Source organism: Alligator mississippiensis, chromosome 4 (genome assembly GCF_030867095.1).
Source record: "Alligator mississippiensis isolate rAllMis1 chromosome 4, rAllMis1, whole genome shotgun sequence".
NCBI lineage: Eukaryota > Metazoa > Chordata > Crocodylia > Alligatoridae > Alligator > Alligator mississippiensis.
This window is the reverse complement of record NC_081827.1, coordinates 50,150,682-50,172,801: the sequence shown is the minus strand read 5'-3', so window position 1 is coordinate 50,172,801 and position 22,120 is coordinate 50,150,682.

Genomic DNA, 22,120 nt, shown 5'->3' with positions numbered 1-22,120 from the left:
GGTAGCATCCAAAATCCCCAAATGCCATTGAGGCTCTTTTGGATTGTTTGCTGTACAAACAGTGAGGACGTAAACCTTGAAAAGCTGATTAGCCTGGACTGATTAGCTCTTAACCAAAGACATCACATAGTGGCACATGAGCCACAATGAAAATGAAATCTCCAGTGATACAATTTCAGCTCTGATATGTGGCACTGCACATTATGTAGTATCATCATACACCTCAACAATTTCCAACTGAGAAAATAAAAGGGATGTAAGCCATCAGAGTAAATCATTCTGTAATCATGAGTTGCCAGTACCTATAGTCTTCCATTCATATTGTTCCTCCCAAAAAGCTTTGTTAAATTATATTTTTCTATATGAGAAGTACTAGTATCATTTATTATTTGCTTTAGATAATTGAAGATGTTTTCCAGATGGTCTGTGGGGGTTGTACTAAGTACTATTAAACATGTAATAAAACATAGTCCCTGCCTCAAAGAGTTTATAATCCAAGACAAGAGTCAACATGTGGCTGAATAGACATCTTAAACAAGGAGCGCATATATAGCAATCTATACTGTATACAAAGAAACTATATTAAAAGAACATTAACATCAAAACTCCAAACCTATAAAATCCCAGAACTAGGATCCCATGTGAACTTGATTCAGCCTTCTTGCAAAAATGCATTACAATATGGTCTTTAATGATTTGAACACTTACTTGTTTCTCCTGCATGGGTTGTCATCCGGGGTTGAAGGCAAGGCCTTTATTTCTACAGCACAGGTTCCCCTCCACTGTGTTGTAAGCAGTAGTAGTAGTAGACTATTACCGTTTGAGTGGACTTGTTCCTAAGGCTAGGGACAGACATTCAAAAAGCCTGAGGCTGAATTGATTCAATCTTTGCAGGTTAGTCTAACCTGGCTAAGCTAAATCAGTTTTGTAACTGGACTGGCATCCCAGAAATGCAGGCACATACCTGCAGTGGCTCAGGCTAGAAGCCAGGGGGTGCTAGAGTAGCCCTCCCTTCCTTCCACAGCATGGAGCTGAGGGGGCATGGCCAAGTTCAGGCAGGATCCCTGATTAATTTAGCAGGGAATTGATAAGTGTTTGTCACCCAATTAAGAAAACAACAGAGGGACATTACCAGCTTTTTTGATTCTGCCTGTTAATTTAGCACCAGATGCAGCCAGCATGTGGTCTGCTAGCTAACACACAGGCACCTCATCAGCAAGGCAGAAGGGATGGGAGAATTCCTACTTAGCAGGGAGTGGTGAGGGAAGGGGGGAAGCAGCCCAGAGTTTGTGCCAAAGCGGCAGCCAGGGAGCAGAGGCAAAGGGACAGACCTGCTGTGGAATAGCAAGCCCTGCCCAGCCCAGAAAGCATGTTGGGATCTTGGGGGTGCCTGGCTTATTTTAAACCAGCAAGGGGTCTGGGACAGACATTGCATAAACCAGTTGCAGTCAAATCATTTATGTCTGATATTACATTCAACCAGGTTTATCTCAAGCTGGTTTCAGGCACTCTCAAACTAGCTTATGTACACTGAACATCTGTTCTGTCACAGGTTTAAACCAGTTTCTGATCACTTAAACCAGTTTATGTGTAATGTCCGTCCCTAGCCATAAGGAAGAAATAACATATACTTTACCACTGATTTTTAATTATCAAGAAGACAGCAACAGTGTTGGAGATTCTGGCTCTAGGAAGTATGTGTTAGTCTAATGGGTAGCTTGGTGGGGAAAAAAACACCATAGTGAAGCACGCAGAATTGGCAGACATATTTTGAAAGCCAGTTCATAAAAATGGCTAAGATTTGAGTCTATCATTTGGAAAGCTTAGATTCTCTTTGCAAATCTGTGGTCTTGTACAGGCTAATAATGTGGTTTTGTACAACATCTCAGTTACCTTATTGATAGACTAGATTAAACTAGACTTCTCTGCATCTGATATGAGAGACAGATATACATGAGAATGTACCAGACAGAAAGGCAGGTATGCTGGTGCTGCCAAATGTATGAGTCAAATGAGATGCCTTGAGCAAGATATATCAGTATAATAATTATTAACATGTACTTATATAGTGTTGTAAGATTTACCTACCTAACGACCCTAAAGTATTTTGAAAATAAAAGTAGATATAGTAAACTTGAAGGATCACTGATTATGAGAATTACCATATTTATCTGAATCCAGGATGAATTCCAATTTAAGATGACCTCCCACCATAATTAGACTTATTATAACATTTAATGTATAGAATTTAATTATTATAGGGTCATCTTAACTTTGTCCCCCAACTGCTGTGGCAAGGAAAGTAACTAAACCCCAACCTGTTGCCCTCCCTGCTAAGCCTACCCTGTCTCTTGCCCTGCTGCTCAGTGCCTGCCTCTCCTGTCACTTCCCCCCCCAACCATGTTGCCCCCTTGCTGCTTGCCCCCTGCTCCCCACTGCATGCCTGTGTCTCACCTCTGCCTCATGTCCACCCCCTGAGGACCCTCAGGGACTGTGGGGCCACTTTCCTGTCCCTCATCTGTTCACATCTCTGGGCAGTTTCACTGGGCAGTGTCCTCTGACTCCTTGGACTCATTCAAGGGCCAGCGAGCACTGTCTGGTGTGCTCTGCTCAGTGTCCCCTGCTGGATCCCTTATTTTAACCCTGTGACCTTACTCCCGAATAGATTTTCTTGGCAGGCACCAGCCCATGATCCCTTGAAAGTAGAAAATAGGCCTGTCCCCACTGATGCCTGCTCCCATGGCCCTTCCTCCCCTGCCTGTGCCTGTCCCATCCCTTACTTTTCCTCTGCCAGTGCCCCCCCCCCACAATTCTTATGCCTATCCCCTGCCACCTGTCCCCCACTGAACCTGTCATAGAATTATAGAAAATTAGGTTTGGAAGAGATCTCAAAAGGTCTAGTCCAACACCCTGCTCAATCAGGCAGAAGTAGCACTGGCAGCTATAAGCCCAGTTGGATTGGGGCTGGAGCACAAGGTAAGGTGGGGGGGGGGGAGTTTGGAGTGGGGCAGGCTGCACAGTCTCTCCTGTGCTCTCCCCAAGCTGCACATGCAGACCACCCCTGTGTTCCTCCCCTTCTCACCACGCAGTCTCCCCTCTGATCCCTCAGCTGCATGCCCCTTCCACTGCCACACGAGTCACCGCAGTCCAGGGCAGGAGATGGCTTAGCTCCAGCTTCCGTCCCAGGGCCAAAGTGGAGCTGAGCCACTACCTGTCCTGGCTCAGTACTTGAGTCTAATATTTGGCTTCTCTGTGTCCCCTCCCCACCCCCCATGTTTTGTAGGGATCAAAACTCTTCTTTGAAAATATTTTATTAGCATCATCACCACCACATCCAGTTTTGCTGGCTAGGTGTTGATGCATTCTAGTGGGAGCAGGAACTTAAAGTGGGCAAGGGGATGGAATTTTCCATGGCCAAAAACACATTTAATAAGTTAGAAGTTTTCCATCTGTTTGTCAGACAGTCACTGGGTAGGGCTGTTTTATTTCAATAGTTCTCTTACTTCCTGAATTGAGCCATTCACAACAATTATTGGCATACCTATAGATGAAAAATTTCAATAGATGTTTTCATACCTGCCTTTTCTGTAATATATCACAAAGTTATTTATATTGACTTTAGTGTCAATAAAGTTAGGCCCACAGTGGTTTAAGATAGTTTGATGCTTTTCTGATGCCTCTGAAGTCTCACTGGCCTTATTAATGCAAGTAGGTAGTACTGCTTGCATAAGACTGGACAACAGTTTGGGCATAAATTATGAAGTGAATATTTTGTTTGGACTATACAGTACATCACAGAAAAACTAAAATTATGAAATATCAGGAACAAAAGTCTTGAATATTGCCACGTAAATGACCCTCTACAAAGAATGTAAATACAGAAGCCATTAAAGAGCAGTCAGTATAGCTCTATTGCTCACTAAACAATACCATTCCAAACAGATCAGTAACAGAACTCTTCATAATTGAAGGCTTTGAAGAAACTGAGAATTTCTCTTGAATTTATTATCAGATACCAACATGCCTTCTCCTGAAATACAAACACAACAGGAACTATGCTGCCCTGTTCATTTGTTTTGGTCATGAATGGGGACTCTCTTTAAAATAACCAATGGACATCTACCTAGGAGGACACCATGCTTCTAAAAGTTAAGAAGTTGTTGACTCAGGATCTGTTGATGAACATGTCATTGCTTTAGGCTCATAGTCTTGTTTTGCTTTTATTCAGCAGAGTTCACTTAATTTGTACTATATCCAGAGGGCTGGTCTGTCCTCAAGTATGACAGCACACATGCAATAAATAATTCAGTCTCTCTAACTTTTTCTAAAAATATTTTCCTTGCAGCCACAAATGCATTTGCCTGTTTCTTCATTAATTGATATAATGTTGGATACATTGAACAGGCATTTAGTACAGCTCAGTGCTTAAAGTGATTTATTGCAAAATATTCCACAATTGCAGTGAAATTATAGATGTGTTATAGGAGTTCCTGAACTTGGAGAGAATAATAAATAAATGAGAATAAAGCTGAATAGATTAAATAAATTGTTTGTCATTACATATGTAATAGAGTGCTCTTAATAAAATAAAGGTACTGGTTAATTAATCAACTATATCTGATAAAATCATTCAGCAACTGGAAAAATGTCTAGGATATCAAGTCAACTATTAAATAAAAGAGGAAAAGCTTCCAGTAAAACCTTAAGGTATTAATTTAAAGCATACAAGAAGTTTCAATAGCAGTTCTTAACATAACCACTAAACAACTAGATATCAAGCCTGCTGAAGTCAACAGAAAAATTTCCACTAATTCCATGGGGCTTTGCCTAAGACAACAAATCTCTACTGTGGTCCTGTCAGGAAAAGCTAAGAGCCTGAATCCACCCAGAGTGAAACAATGTTGTGCAGTAGGGCTGTGCAAAGCTTTGGGTGCTGATTCGATTCGGAGGAGATTCAGCCCAATTCAGCAGCCAAATCTCTGAATCTGAATCAAATCAGGAGACCTATAAAAAGATCCAAACTGATTCAAAGCTCTGGAGACCAATAAAATCAGACCAATAAAAAGGTCTGAATCTTTGGAAAAGGGTAGAGGAGCAGGGGAGAGGAGACCAGGGAGGATCCCTGCCATCCCCATCCCCTGCCTGCTCCCTGAGTGGCCCCCAACCCCTGCCTGTTCTCCCAGCCACGTCGGTGGCTGCCCTGCCCAGCCCCAGCTCATGATTCTTTTAAAAAATAAAAATTAAAAAAGCCCCCACTCACTGGCTCCTGCCAGGCGGGGGGGGACCATCACTGCTGCCCCCCACTTCCCTGCACTACATGGGGTCTCTTCAGTGAGCCCCCATCTCCCTCCCACTCTCCCAGCCCCTCCCATGGCTGCCCCACCCAGCCCCAGCTCCCGGTTCTTTAAAAAAGAAAAAAAAAGGCCCTGCACTCACCAGCTGCTTCAGCAGCCATCAGAGCTTCTGGGGGCTCCTGGCAGAGCCCACTGCCCCATGCAGCATAGGGCAGTGGGGGGCAGCAGGGATCTTACCCCGCCTGGCAGGAGTTGGTGAGTGCAGGGATTTTTTTTTTTTTTTTAAGAGCCAATGCTGGGGCCAGGCTGGGCAGCCATGTGGGGAGGGGTTGGGAGAGTGGGTGGGGGATAGGGGCTCATTGCAGAGCCCCCCCCATGCAGCATGGGGCAGTGGGAACTGCCACTCCACCTGGCAGCAGCTGGTGAGTGCTGGGCTTCTTTTTTAAAGAGCTGGGAGGCTAGGGCCAGGCTGGGCAGCCCTTGACATGGCTGGCAGAGCAGGCATGGGATTGGGCCTGTTTGCTTTGGAGATTCAGCCGATTGGGTGGTGGCCAAATCTCTGAATCAGATTTGACCAAACTGATTTGGGATAGTGATTCGAATTACTGAATTGAATCACTGTTGGCCAAATTGGCCGAATCCGAATCTGAATCCAAAGCAAATACTAGCCGCTTTACACAGACCTACTGTGCAGTGCCCATTACCAGTTTATCTTTTTTTTCCCCAGGTCTATGAGGTCCCCTTCCCACTTTCCAGGTTGCATTATCAGTCAGTCTAGTTCCAGTAAAAAAACAGCTTATACCACCTGAGGAAGTAGTCCACAGTACCTAGTTTTGGAGCCATCTTCATATGCCCCAAGAAAAGGGATCTACTCATAGAAGTAAAGCTTACATATGTGAGTTAGGGTTTACAGAAATAGGGCTTTAATTTATTAAAGCAAGGTCATTATCCAGTCAAGTTATTCCTATCTAAATTTGGCAAACAGTTTCTTCCTCCTGTTTTTTTTTTACATCATATTCTGTAAGAACAACTTCCCAATTTAGTACCCAACCTAAGTAAACATTTAAATTTAAATACATGACTATTCCTAAAGATCCCATTTCCTCAGTTTACACAATTGCCAGACTTTAACATTTGGGCTGTAGCTTGATAATTAAAGAGCAGTCAGCTGGGTGGGCTAAGTTCTGCTCCCAATTCCATTGTTATATTAAGCAGTCATTGGGTATTTCTGCTGTCATTCTTAAAAAGAAAAAAAAAAGGGGATCCCTGCTACAGTTCTTGAAAGAACAGTTGAAAGTGCTTATCTTTAGGAGGTGAGTCTGGGCTGCAGACCTTGCATAGATGGAGGTGATTGCCTGAAGCTCTCAATCATGAGCCTAAGTCTTGCAGAGGGCTGGGCTTTAACCTTTGTCTTCAATATTTCTTTTTAGCTAGTTCTAGGCAGCTCCCTGGCAATTGTGTGAGATTTTTTTGGTTCCCCATTCTATGCTTTCTAACTCTCCCCAATCATTGTGTAGAGAACCTGAGCATGGAACTGGCTTTAGGTAAAATGGCGGTCTGACCAAACTTGTATTTTGGTGCCCTCACCCCCCTCCCATCAGCAGCATTGCTGCAGGCAAGAGCAAGGTAGGTGGACTGAAGCAGGCACCACCCTGCCTGCACCTGTCTGTCCCAGCTTTTCCTGAGCAATGGCTAGAGGTGGGAGCAGGCTGGGGTGGGTACCACTCCTCCTGCCTGGGGTGAGGACTGGTCAGGGTGGGATGGGGCAGGGGGAGAGCACTGCTATGAGAGCAGGCTGCTCACATGTGAGAGTTTACATGCATGCGTGTGTGTGTGTGGGGGGGGTGTTTGGTTTCCCCTAACCACAACACTCTGGATAGTTGCCCACATCATCCATCCCTAAAGACTGCTATGCCTAGGAATCTAACTTGGGGTTCCAGATTCCAATCTGGGACCAGATACTAGATTCAGAAAGATTCTTAGGCACCATAGGTGTCTAAACTTCTGTTTAGTTCCCCATTGAACTTCTATTGAAACTGGATAAAAGTTTAAGAAGCCTAAGTTGCCTAGATACATTTTTCAATCTGGCCCTCAGTACTTAAGAGTTAGACAACAAATGTCAGGATTCAAATTGTCTCAATGGGACCTTCAATATACACATTGCCCCCCAGTGTCATTTTAAGTGTCTATCCGAGGAATGAGATTTTAAAAAAAAGTTCAATAAGGCATCACAAATTCCAATAGTTAGTGAAGAGATTTCAGGTACACCTAAGAGTGGTTAATATTTGGGTGCCCAAGACCATGCAGAAAGACAGAGAGCATTAAAACACCTTAAAAGCATGGTTTAAAAGCACAAAGATAACCAATGAAGCACAGAGGTGAATCTGAATGCCAATCCCCTTTACAAGCTTAGGGCCTTGTTATACTTTATGCTGTAAATTGAACAAGTATTAATCAGTTTAGTGGTTTTTGGCTTTGTGGAACATTCATACCTTAAAGCAAAAAAAAAACCCAAAACATTTCTGACTGTCCATCACTTACATAGCTATGACTTGACACTAGGGATAGGTATCGACAGTAAAAAAGCCCAAGGCTGAATTGATTCAATCTTTGCATGTTAGGCTAAACTGCACAGATTAAATTGAAACAGAAGTGACCAGACATTCACGTTTGATTCAGGGAATGCAGCCTCATGCCTGCAGTGGCTCAGGCCAGAGTCCAGGGGGCACTAGAGCATGGCTCTCTGGCTGTGTGTTCACTTCCTCTTCCTGATGCCTCTGAGGTCTTTGGGATTTGCAGTCCAGAATTGAAGCTGCAGGACTCTGCAGGGTTGCTCATCACTTCCCTTTCCTGCTTCCAGGTGCCTCTGGGATTTGTAGTCCATAGTGGCAGCCAGCAGTAAGTTTGAGTGGGGAAAGGGATCTTTAACTCCCCTCTCTGACCCCAGACCGCAGACAGGGTTTGCCGGGAGGCAGTCCCCCCACCTTGCAGACTGGGCTGCATCCCCAGTCAGGCTTGACCTGTCCGCCCCCCCCCCCCCCCCGCCCTTTGTCAGAGAGCCCTCACTGCTCCATCTAGAGAATAGAGGGATGCCCTGGGTCCAGCTCTGCTCTCTGGGATGCAAAATGCCCTGGGATGCTGGGGTACTGTGATTTAACTTGAACTAGGAAGAGATCAGGGACAGAAGTTTCATAAACTGGTTTGATCCAAATCAGTTAAGTCTGATACTGCATTCAACCAGGTTTATCTTAAACCAGTTTCAGTCATTTTGAAACTGGTTTATGCGCACTGAGCTTCTGTTCTGTTACAGGTTTAATCAGTTTCTGATCATTTAAACTGGTTATGTGTCACTTCTGTCCCTAGCCTTAGTCTCTAATTGCTTCCCCTGTTGCTTCCTAGAGGCTTGGTGAGCAGGGGAAGAATTAGGAGCTATGGACAGGACTGGCTTGCTGCTTTAGATCTGAGTGGCTAATCCTTTTTTTTTTTCTGGAGCCTGACCAGATGTACATGGTGCCGAGGAGAACCATCTTTGACAACCTGTGCCTGGTGTGGGACCTCCTTGAACTTGCTCTCTGGGAGGGCTGTCATTTGCTCTATTGTTCTTTGACCAGAAGAAGGTGTTTGACAGGATGGATCATGGATACCTCACAAGCACTCTGAGGGCATTCAGCTTTGGTCCCCACTTAATGCAGTTTTTCCAAGTGCAATATGCCTTCAAAGAGTTCGTGGTCAAGTTCAACTGGATGCTGATGGAGCCTATCCCATTCTGGTGGAGAGCATGTCAAGGTTGCCCATTGTCAGGCCAGCTCTAAACCACTTTCCTCAAGCCTTTCCTGTGGCTCCTATACAAGCAAATAGCTCTACATGCTCATGGTCTAGACACTCTGCCATCCTGTCCTCACATCCTGCCTGGACGTCAAGTGGTGGGACACACTCAGCGAGGATGGGGGTCTCCAGGGGACAATCATATACTCCACCTTGATCTCGCTGGCCACTGAGGACCTCAGCGAGTGGCTTCCCCATGGAGCTGTCACCACAGGCGTGCATCTGGCACACTTCACAAATACTCCCAATCTGTCCCTTCTATGAGCAGAGGGAGACCCTAGTGCATGCCTTCCTAGAGTGATCAGGGCTGCAGCCCCCTCACCACCTCCCCTAGAACCTCTTGTTGAGGTTCTGGCTGAACTACTGCCTGCACCTTTTTATTTATGCACTCCCCATCTGCAGCCCCACCAAGTCCCAGCACCTCCTGGTCAACCATCCGTTGTCCCTAGCCAAGATTACCATATATCTAACCAGGAATGAGGCTCTGGCCAGGAGGACCCCAGGGACTGTGGACTCATTTGATATGCTGTGCTCAGTCTGCCCTCTTGGTGCACTTGTTTTGAACCTGAACCTCCAATTCCATCCCTGTTATGTTTTTAGTTGCCACAAGGAATCAGTTGCCACTTTTCCTGTAGCCTTCCTTTTTAAGGGAGGCTTATAGTTTTTCTTGATGGGCATTGGCCCATGATCCCATAAAGTAGCAAATAGACCTATTGAAGATGAACCACTAGGTAGCTGGAATACAAGAATCACAGGGTCAGAAGCAGAATGAGCACTGAGCCATCTTTAGGCTGCTGGTAGGTGAGCCATGTCTTGTAACCTAATAATATTGTTTAATCATTTCACTTTACATAGTCATTAGTTTTATTTATTTATTTATTTATTTATTTGATTTCATATGCTGCCATTCCCAACATGGGCTCAGGGCAGATTACAATAGGAAAGCAGAATCACTTTTAAAAGAGAATAATGATTGCAAAGCAGGAGAAAACATAAAACAGAAACCCATTAAACAATATCCTAGCCTAGCATAATTTGCAAAATGTCTACCCAAGCACGAAGGTCTTAAAGTGCTTTCAAAAGACGTTCAAGCTTAGGCTATGAAAGGCCTCAAGAGGGAGGGAATTCCAGAACTAAGGGATGACTACTGAGAATGACCTCCTACATGCTGAAAAACAGGAATAAGCCTGGCAATAGGGACTCACACAACCTAGGTAATCAGGCAAAATGTAGGTAGTGCTACCACCAAGCTGAAATCAGCACTATCAATCTGAGTTAGTTATGGCTTTTGAACTTAACAACATGTCCCTTTCTGGGGATTTCAGCAGTGATTAGTCACCTCCTATGGAAGGGGTGGGCAGATATTTGGGCCCATGGGCCACATAGGTGATTCTAGGGAACTGCCATGGGCCAGTCAGCACCTCCTCCCCACAACAGCCTGGAGCCCATGCGCCACTGCCAAAAGTGTACAGCCCCAGCCCCAACCCCGGCCTGCGCACAGCCCTGACTCCAGCCCTGGCCCACCCCATGTCTGCTTCAGACAACCTGCCCATGCTGAACAACAGCAGTGGTGAGGCAGAAACTGCTGCTAGGCCCCAAGGAAAAGTGTCCCACCCTGCCACTGCCAGGCCCTTCTTGTTACAGCCACCCAGAGCCCATGACCAAACTACCTTGCAGCTCCTCTCCAGTGCTGTCTCTGCTGCCTCTGGGCCACCCAGAGGGGCAACGGTGGCAGTGCAGAGGAGCATCAGGGGAGCCAGAGCATAGGCTCTGGGTGGCTGCAGCAAGAAGGACCCCGCAGCAGTGAAGGGGGGGGTGGGGGCGTGCTTTTCCCCTAAGCTGAGCAGCAGCTTTTGCCTGGCCACTGCTGCTGCTGCTGCTCAGTGTGGGTGGGTGAGTCCGGAGCAGGCATGGGACAGGCTGGAGTCAAGGCTGTGTATGCAGGTTCTGGCTAGTCCATATCTGTCCAGTTCACCGAGCTGAGTCTGGAGCAGGCATGGGGTGGGCTGGAGTCAAGGCTGTACCACGAGGCTGGGGCCAGTGGCAGAAGCAGCAGGAAAGAGCCACTACCACTGCCTGTGCTGCCTAGAAAGACAATACAGCTACAGAGCTGCCTCAGCCCTGCTGGGGCAGCAGGACATGCCACGAGCTGGACAACGTCCCTCTGTGGGCCAGTTCTGGACTGCAGGCCATATTTTGCCCACCCCTGTCTTATGGCTAATTTGAATCAGTTTGGAGCTTAGAGGACAGTTAGCTGCCAAAATTCCTGTTCTGGGTTGCTTCTGTGCAGAGGCATGTGGGCCTAAGTGTAGCCATCTGAGGAAACCTGATGTTGCAAATGGAGCTGAATATTGGTTTTAGACAAGTAGTGCTTTTTTTAGGTTGCTGGTAGGGACTAGGCCTCTCTGAATCACTTTTTAGGACTTAAGCTACTGAGATAATTTGCACCTGGCCTACAGACCCTGACTTTTAAGCACCTACATCCTTCATTCTTAATCAGGGCTCTGAATGAGCATGTCTTTAAAAATCAAACCATGAGTAAAAGAACAACTTTTCTCTACATTGCAAACACTGAGTCCATCAAACTCTCCCTAACAACCAAATATTATGGCAATACATTTTGAATATACATTTTTTATCTATGAAACATACATAAAGTCCATTAAAAATGCATTTTCAGGATAGTAGATCATTATATGACACACTGGGATTATACTGCTAAAACTAGGGCATTTGGTCATTTCAGCAGTTCTGCTACTCTCCAAGTTGAGCAGTATTTTATTATATATGTATTGAACATGAATAAAAATATCTTAGGGGATTTTTTTCAAGCACCTTTCCTAAGAAAAGAAACATGTAACCAAAATCCAAAGCTGAAAGATGCAATCAAATTAAAAAAAATACAAAATGAATACCTAGATGATAACTTTCTTTCATATTGCTGGACTGACAAAATTCTTCATTTAGGTCACAGTGGGTGCATCTACACGTGTGATTTAATATGCATTAGTTTATTTTAATGCGCATTAAAGTATCACAAAGGGCACATGCACACATGCATGCAACAAAGCACCTTACGCTGCATCTCATGCATTTGTATAGATGGTGAAATGTACATCAGCGCTGAGAAAATGGTGGTGGTACACTTTTGAACTAAACCACATCAAAGGTGTTTTAGTTTCTAAAGTCACCACTGCCATTTTCTTAGTACTGATGCAGATTTTGCTGTTCATATAAATGTATGCTATGTAGCACCAAGCGCTCTGTCACATGCATGTGTGTATGTGCCCTTTGTGACACTTTAATGCTCATTAAAATAAACTAATGCACATTAAAGCACACATGTAGATGCACCCACTGTGACCTAAATGAAGAATTTAGGTCTGCCTGCAGCTCCTCAAAGCAGGACCATCCCCAACTAGATCATCCCAGTCAAGGCTTTGTCCAGCTGGGTCTTAAAAACTTCCAAGGATGGAGAGTTCACAATCTCTCTGGGTAAGCTGCTCCAGTGTTTTACTACCCTTCTAGTGAAAAAGTTATTCCAAATATTTAACCTAAACTTCCCTTGCTGCAACTTGAGACCATTGCTCCTTGTTCTGTCATCTGCCACCACTGAGAACAGTCTAGCTCCATCCTCTTCCTAACCCCTCTTCAGGTAGCTGAAGGCTGCTATTAAATCCCCTCTCAGTCTTCTCTTCTGGTGCATGGGTTTGTTCCGTCCTAAGTGCAGGACATTGCACTTGTCCTTAATAAACCTCATGAAATTTATTTTCGTCCAGTACTCCAATTTGTCTAGGTCTCTCTGAATCCTAGCCCTTCCCTCCAGTTTATCTACTACTCCCCACAGCTTGGTATCAACTGCAAACTTGTTGAGGGTGCACTCTATGCCATCTTCCAGATCATTGATGAAGAAATTGAACAAAACTGGCCCCAAGACTGAGCCATGAGGCACTCCACTTGATAGTGGCTGCCAATTAGACATCAAGGCATTGATTACTACCCTCTGAGCCTAATGATCCATCCAGTTTCCTATCCACTTTACAGTACATTCATCCAGCCTCTACTTCCTTAGCTTGCCTATTAGAATGTTGTAGAAGACCTCCAGGGAGTGAGGTGAGGCAGACAGTTCTGTAGTTCCCTGGATCCTCCTTTTTCCCTTTCTTAAATACAGGCACTGTATTTGCCCTTTCCAAATCACCCAGGACCTCTCCCAATTGCCATGAGTTGCAGCTGAATGTCTAAATACCTGTGAGAGTCTGGGCCCTATGTCTTTATATGAATCTAGCCTAAGGAGTCTATAAAGTTCCTGTCAGCTGGGCTTAGCAATGACAGTCTCTGGATATGTCTACTTGTGCGCTGTAATGCGCAGTAGCCTATTCCACTGTGCATTAAAGTGGTGCATTAAAAAGTCCTAATATGGTAATGCACAGTAGATTAGGTTATTCTGCATTAAGCATCACCTAAAAAGCATGCACTTGTGCTACATTGCATTAGTGCAGCCTAATGCACATGTATTTAGTATCTCATATTGGAGGTACTACATTTGATGCACATTAGGAAAAGCTCATTAATGTACATGTAGACATCCCCTGTAATGACTAGTAGCCTATCTGTCCCTGAGCTCATTATTAACGCAAAACTTTGAGAGCACCATGGCCTGTAAAATGAAGAGGTGACATTCTCTTTACAATCCTGTTTCTGTCTGAGTTCAAAGCTCCTAGTACAACGTACAGTAAATTCTGGGTAGTTTGCCTATGGGATAACTCACTGCTATGGTTTAATTCATTATTGTTCCAATTCCCAGCCAGCTCCCTCCATCCTCTGTTACCAACTCCTGATTATTGGTTATTGCTAGATAGTGACCTGTGTTCTTGTTGGAGTGGTGAATTATCCAGAGTTTACTGTACAATGCAAAGGAATCCTGGAGAAACTGTTCCTGTCTGGATCATTCACCTGGAAGGCAGAAAGGAGGCAAATGAACAGTGTTCTAACTGGCACTGAAAATCCACTTCCAAGTACCACATAGAGGTACATTTATTTTGATTTGATTTGTAATTTTATTTGCTGCCCCAAGTACTTCAAGAGCAAAACAACTATGGTCATAATATCTTCACTGTCAATAATCTCTGATATAACATGCCAACAGATAAAAATGCGTATATGCACCTACATCAGGAATGGGCAATTATTTCAGCTAGAGGGCTGCTGTGTTGAGACCCCAGGGAGAAGAGGGCAGAGAGGCCCACGTAAGTCTTCAGATGCCTGAGGCCGAGTGAGGTGGCATACAGAGGGCCACGAGTAGAGGGGGTGAGTCATTGGCCCCAGTTAGGAATCAGTGGGGTATGTTACCTGCTTAGGGGCCAGGGACAGAGTTAGCCCAGTGTTTGGCCAATTGCCCGGCCACCGTGCGGATGAGGGCTGTGGGAAAGCCAAAAGACTGTGCCAGGGCTGGCCAAGGAGTATAGAGAAAAGCCTGATGGCCTATATGGTGGCTTGAGGGAGCAGGGCAGAGTGGATTTGGCCCTGTGAGGGACAAGAGTGAAAGAGGCCTGGTGAGAGTGGGTGGAGTGGTAGAGGCCCCACTGAGAGAGGGGTGGTATGTGTGAGGCCCCCAAAAAGGGTAGCATGAGAGAAGCCTAACAGTGCACTGAGTTGAGCCCAGCCTCAAGCCGGAGCATAGCACAACTCACGGATATCATCTATGAGGCATGGGACACAATAAAGGAAGATCAGAGTTGTGTTTGTACCACACTTTGGCACCAGGATGCTTGAAGGGCAGCCTCCTGCTTAATTACCATCTTAATTATTTAACAAGGTGTGGCAGGAAAGTTAGGCGGGCTTCATGCCCAAAGACAGGTGGGCAGGCAGGCTCTGTGACTGGGCCTGGGAGTTTGCCTTCTGTCAAAGCTGCTTAATGAGCTTTGGTGAGCTGTTAAGGGCCGCAAAGGTAGCATGGCCCCTTGACAGGTGCCCTGGCCCCTGGTTGCCATTTTGAGACCGGAAGTTCCACCCCTAACCCATGACCTTTGCCACTGGAAGTCCTTTCCTTTGCCCATGGCCATACTCCTTTTGGGAGGGGGAGTTGCCATCTTGGAACCAGAAAGAAACCAAATCATATACTAAAAGTCAAACATCTACTATAACATATTTTAAGTTTATTAAAAAATATATTTTTGTCATGATTTGTGTTCGCATAGCGTATATAGAGGTGCTTGCATAGTAGCTAAAAAATAAAGACTTATACTTGTATATTGTCTGTGGGGGAGTGTTTGGGGTGTGGCTGGGGGTGGTTTTGTGTTTATGGTGGGGTGTGGGGGTGTGTGCATGTGGGCTTTGTGAGAGGGTATGGCTTAGTGTATGTGTGTGTGTGTGTGTGTGTGTGTGTGTGTGAGGGGTTGTGGGGTCAGGGTGTGGTGTGTGGGGTTTGTGGAGTGTGAGGGAGGCCTACACCCCCCACACAAATCCTGCTGCCAGTGGCTGGAGCAGCAGGTGGCAACTGCTTGGGGTACTATGCAGGTACTATGCACCACTTGGCAGCACACAGCTCCAGCCAGTTCTGGGAGCTGCATGTGATGGTAGAGAGTGAAGCCAGGCAACTCTGGAGGTTGGATGATCACCTGTCTGTGGTCTTGTGAACCCAGCATTCATTCCTGCCTGTGGCAGACGGTCAGGCTAGTTGATCTGTTCAGGTCCCTCCTGACCCTAACTACTATGAAACTATGAAACTCCCAGCACTTGCACACCACTGGGGGGGGAAGCCCTGTGAAGTGAAGCCAGCTGCCTTCCCTGCACCCCACCGCTATGTACAGCTGCTGGGACTCTGCTGGAAGTGGCAGGGAGCCCCGCCCCAAGTATCCTAGCAGAGTCCCATAAACTGCATGTGGTAGCAGGGAGCAGGGCCAGGCTGCTGGCTTCATCATGCAGGGCTTCCCCTCAGTGGCATGCAAATATCAGGAGCTGCACGTGCACCATGGGGAGCCCTGCACAATAGAGGCAGGCTAGCTTGGCTCCACTCCTTGCCACCACGTGCAGCTCCCGGAACTGGCTGGAGCCATGCACCGCCAGGCAACAATGACTGTGTGGGCAATGAGCACCCCAAGGGTACACCACCTGCTGCTGCTGCCCCTCATGGTGGAGGCTGTGTGCCATGGGCAGGAGTGTGTGGGGAGGTCCCCACACCCCTGCACCCTCTCTCACCCCACACACTCACACACACACCCAGTCCACCTGAGCTCTGTGCTCCTGCCACATTCCCAGGTGTGGGTTCTGGGCTCCGTGCTGCTGGCAGCCTTAGCCCCACACTCCCTGCCCCTGCCCAGCTGCAGCTCCCCCTCCCCCAACCTCTGCCACTTCCCTACCTGCTGTCTGGAGTGAGTGCTGCAGCAGGGACAGGAAGTTCTTCTGGATGCTAGAGAAGCCAAGCAGGTACCCTGGAGGTTGCACCAGTGCCAGCAGCAGCTCTGCTCAGAAGCTATGTGTGCTAGCTGAGCCAGGCCCTTCTGTGTACGAGGGTGGGAGTGAGGTGTGTAGGCTGGGCAGGATCCAGGTAACTGGTGGGCATCTGTGGGCCAGATGAAATTGTCTGGCGAGCTGGATCTAGCCCGCAGGCCATATTTTGCCCACCCCTGATCTTGATTCTTACTTGCAAATACATACTGCCTCATTTATTCTTCAGGTAGCAAGAAGCTAATTATTTAGAGGTATTTTCTTTCATGTTACTGCCTTGTGAAATCAATCAGGGTGCATTAGTGGTCTGTAAATTCTAATAAATATTCTCAAGTGCCACTGAGCTTAATTCTGTATCTGTACTGTGCTAGGAACTCCCATTGATTTCAGAGGGAATTCCATGCACAACGTATTGGAAATCTTCATGAATATTGTTGCAGCATTGTCAGTACATCTTGCCTGGCGATTATGAAGTTCTGCCATGCTCTGAATAAAGTACTTGAAAGTAGCTTTGGTGCATACTTTTTATCAACGTGTAAAAAGAGAAAAGAGCCTGAATTTGAACATTCATAATAATTAATTCACTTTTTCTTAGTTGAAGATTTCCCCCTTCTGAAGTTAGTCAATGGGGTAAAGAAACTGAGAAAAAAGAGTTAGATACATATGTTGCATTTCTTTCTTCCTTACATTAGAAGTAACTTACTTGTAGATATTTTTTTTCCAAAAAAAGGATAGAAATGAAGGGACTACCCTCTGATTTGGAAGAATTATGTAAATAAAAGACTGAAGCCTTTCCATTTTAACCAGCATTTTATTCCTCCCTCTTCTTCCCTCAGTTCACTTGAAGTGATGTGAGGGAGATACAGTGGTATATCAAATGGAAATATGTTTTTATCTGTCAGTCTATCTATGCAGCTAGATAGTACAAACTCCGTTTTTGTACTGCATCCATTACCAAAGTGTGTGTGTGTGTGTGTATGTGTGTGTGTGTGTGTATTTTACTCAAGAATATATGCATTTATGCATGTGAAATGTTACAGGTTTTGTATCCATATTATTCTTGCTTTGCAATCCCAGCATCTCACAAGCTAGGTGAGATCTGGCTGGGTCTCCATTTGTATGGGAGATAAATAAATTAAATATTTTCTATATAGGTATTTAGTTCACAGCTAAATTAGAAGGCCATTTTATTCCAAACTCATATATATGTCCCATAAGCACTGTCAACAGTACAATATTTCTATTTACAATAGACTACAAAGGTTCACACGATTGTAAATGCTCAAATTTTTCCTTAACTACTTTTGCTAAAATAATCAAAATGAAAATATTACCGTAAAATCTCCAAATTTTGGGAATCTCTTTCTATACAAGCAGTGTTAAAACTGAAAAGTTCTGCTCCGACATATTTTACTATTTGCTATTGAAGTAACACTGCTGCAGGTGGTTATGTATTTCAAAATCAAAGTAATTATTTATGCACAATCACAATTATTGTGTGAGTTTTACAGGTATGTACATGCCCAAATCTGTGTGAAAGGGAATCTAAAATGGAGAATGTTAATATCAAGTATACACTGAAACGTTAGTAGATTTCAGGAAAAATACCTACTTTATAAAAAGATGCTGGCAACTTGATTTTTTTGAAACTGCCTAATTTCAAAATCAGTTATCTGTAATTGTAACGAGTATAACCTGCATTAAAAATACCTTTAAATTTTATTACAAGTTTTTAAGCTTCTGAGCTGATACTTAAGCTTTTTGCAGAGTCCTGGGACCATCATCACAAAACTTACACAGGCTCTCTTCTGTTTCTCTCCTCTCCTTTGTTCCACATGCCTGCTTCTTTCCTGATTCCTTTCAGTTTCAGTTCTGCTACTACTGCCACAACTAGCAAACATGCTTTTGCAGGTCAAGGGGCAAAAGAATGAAACTGAGAATACAAAAAGTGCTGTCAAATGAACAGAGGAAAGGAAAGGAAAAAAGAGAGGAAAAATAAATCTGTTAAAGGACCCCTTGAATGTTATTTGTAACAATCAAAGGTGCAAAAGTTCAGAAGGATAACTTTTTTTCAATCTGTATCCTGTTACAATCTGGAAAACTTTTTAGCAGTTAAGATCTTAGTCTTTTTAAAATACCACTGCTGTATTTTTTAAAATGTTTGTGGGGCTTGCACTTAAGTTCCATCAGTGCACTGATGGATGAGCTATTGACTCTATCTTCATATGGGCAACAAGACACAAATGTTTTAAAAAGAAACTCAACAAATTGAGTTTTACAAGCTTGGGAGCTGGGGAGTTGTCTGTTTTTTTCATACAGGGGTGTGTGTGTGTGTGTGTGTGTGTGTGTGTGTCTCACACACACACACACACACACACACACATATATGGAGGGTGAGGAAGAGAAAGAGAAAGAGTTTTAATGAAGGTCAAGAAGAGGACCTGGAAACAGGGTTTATGAAAGTGTTGTAAGGTTCATTATTGTCATTGTATGGAAAAGGATAATTTTCCTAAGAGAAATGGTGACATATACATAATAAAGTCTCTGTCCCTGTCATGACAGCTCAAGAGCATGCCATCGTTACCACCTATGTCACACTGCAGGTGTGCCTGCCATATGGGTGACAGCCGCTGACTTCTCTGATCAACACATAATTATCTCTGAATAAAAATGCACGTTGAAGTAGCTGGACATAATGGATTGAGGACCCAGGGCAAAATCATCTTTATAGTGTCACATAGCACCACCTGGGGGTAGGAGAGGGTTAAGGAGAGCTACTGGAGCTAACGCAACCTTGAGAAAGCTGCTGCGATTGGGCCACTGTGAGGTTATCATGTTTATCCTTCCTGTCTTCTTTTGGATAGAAGAGGTCACTTGGTTAATGGTAGGATGCCCCTGATGGAAAAGGTCCTACTGATCAGTGCTATTCTCTACTGATCTAAACATATCTCTCTCTCACAGCATCTGGATAGTTTCCATTTGCAGAGTCCCCTTCCCCCATAAGATAATAAATATCATATCACAAGGATGGCAGTGCTCCTTCATGGAACACTGACTGTTTATTAGAGGCAAAAAGTTTAAGAGAAATGCTAACAATGTTCATTAATGGCCTGCATCCAGGTTTAATGAGGCATGTCAATATGCGGACTGGGCAACATCAGTGGCATAATAGTGGTGGTAAATGGGAGTAATTGTATCCAATTGTACGGCACAGCTTCCAGGAATGAGCCCGAACTGCCAACTGACAATGACAGAGCAATTATGGGAAGGCAAGCGAGCTGTGTCAAATTAGCACTTGGTGAGAACTCATTTTTCAGAGATGTGCTTGCTCTACAACACCACAAGTGATAGCTACTTTATTGTGAGTGATAGGAAGACCAGCACTTAGACTGATGTTCTGATTTGTCAATAGCTGTATTTGAAAGCTTAGTGTCACAAATATATAGAGATATTCAGGGAGAGAGGCACACTGCTCATGATCCGAAGGATAAGAACGTTGCTGAGAAGGTCATCTGTCAGTGTGAGCTGTCAAAGAGAGATCACACTCTATGAAAAGGGAACATTCAGCCGACTTAAGTAATTACCTTTGACTGAGATTTGAAGATGTCTTCTTTTGTTGGCCTACATTGACTGCATAATTTATAATTTACTGCAATCAGTGAAGGGCCAGGAATTCTAACTAAGAAAATCCTTATTTTATTTTTCATAATTACATTTTTTACTCCCTCAGAATGGAAAAGAGGGATGTTGATGAAATCCTTTTTAATACTCCCCCAAAGCCCATTTTTAACGTATCACTTGAGAGTCAAGGTGTTTATTTTATTTTTATTTTATTTGACCATAGCTATAAGCTGTACCCTATACCATGCTCTGTAGCACCATGTATTCCTGATGTGGTTTTACTTGCTTGGTAGGATAAAGAAATAAGTCTAGTTAAAAAGGATAAAGGAATAATTCAATTTTGTCTTTCTAGTGCAGAAGAATAAGAAAAAAGATTTGGAGTACTAAGCACTGAAATTGTAATCCACATCGTATTCTGCGATATAGATCAGTTTGATATAGTTGTCAGAAGTGCAGAGAGATAAGTATTGTAGCAAATATTTTAGAAGTTTGTGGATTAATAGAATTTTCATTGCTTGGTGTCTTTTTTCCTAGTAATCTCACTGGATCAATGTTTGAAAAGTAATTTCTTAGCCTTTAATAATCTTAAAAATAAAAGATAATATATGACCAATTATGCTCTAGGGTATAACAAGTATTACATTTTTGTTTTTTATCTTAATAGGAAAAAAATATCTACTTACATTTTATTAACTAAAAATATAACATGAATTGTTATCAATGTAGCTTTTGAATTTTTATTTCCTCAATAAAAAGTCATTTCAGAAACCTTACTCTAAATTGTCTTGTTATATTTGCCATTGTGGGATATTTGGGACATCAAACTTTCTGCTTCAAATAGAGTGATCATTTTATTGGGAGTGGCTGAATGATTAATGAATTGTAAGAAAAAGAAACCAGGGATTAACGTGCCTCCTGACCAAAAACTGTTGTTTAATTCCAGATGTATTGATTAGCTGTAATGCTATTGACAAAAGAATTAATTTAAGTACTTTAAGTCAATGTTTCTTTAGTCGAAAACTCTACCTTTAGGCACAAGGAAATACTAGTATAAAACTAGTCAATTAATATGAAGTCAAAAGTACTGTCACGTAAAAAAGATTTTATATCCTCATATCTTAAATTCTTTGTAGGTTTTTTTATGCCATGCTCATTTTTAAGGTTCATCAAACAGTCATATTTAAAATTAGTAATTGTAGGTTTATTGATGTTTGCTAATTATTTAATGTTTCCTCTTAACTTTAAAGATTCTTCTAAAATGTACTTTGTTTTCTGTAGTTTGAATTTCAGTACCTCACATTATTTTAAATTATATGCCTTGCTGCTTCTGAAACACATTTTTAATCATTATTTTTTTATGTTTCAGAATTCTTTAGGCCATTCAATTTCCCCCATTGTTGAAAGCTGTTTAATTCACAATGCCTTGAGTACAGGCCCGTCATCTATTCTATAGTGACTATACCACTTAATAATGGAATAGTGCATCAAAGTGCCACTTAGGTCTCAAATTGTTATGTATGACTGTCAAAGCGGTGAAAAAAGCAAAAAAAAAAGCAAAAAAAAAAGCAGGGGGGGAACGGGACTTGATTTGTCTTTACTACTGGAACGTGAATTTGTCAGCCAGGTTTTGAAATCACAACAGCATTGCTTGCATCCCCTGCGAGATGTCGAAAACTTGACAGGTACATATTTTTTCAACTACAAGCACTTCTATAATGAAAACTAAATACACAAATCTTATTTTTTTTCCTTTTGACAGATAGTTGTTGCCAATGGGATTTAATGTTCAGGTTCGAGTTGTCAAGAGAAATAACCAATAAGCAATCCAAGCAGTCAGTATACAGATATTCAAAAGCAAAACGCCTTGCTTCTGTGATATACTAGAAAGATTGGAGTGTATAATTAACTAACTGAGGAAGCAAGGACACTTAATC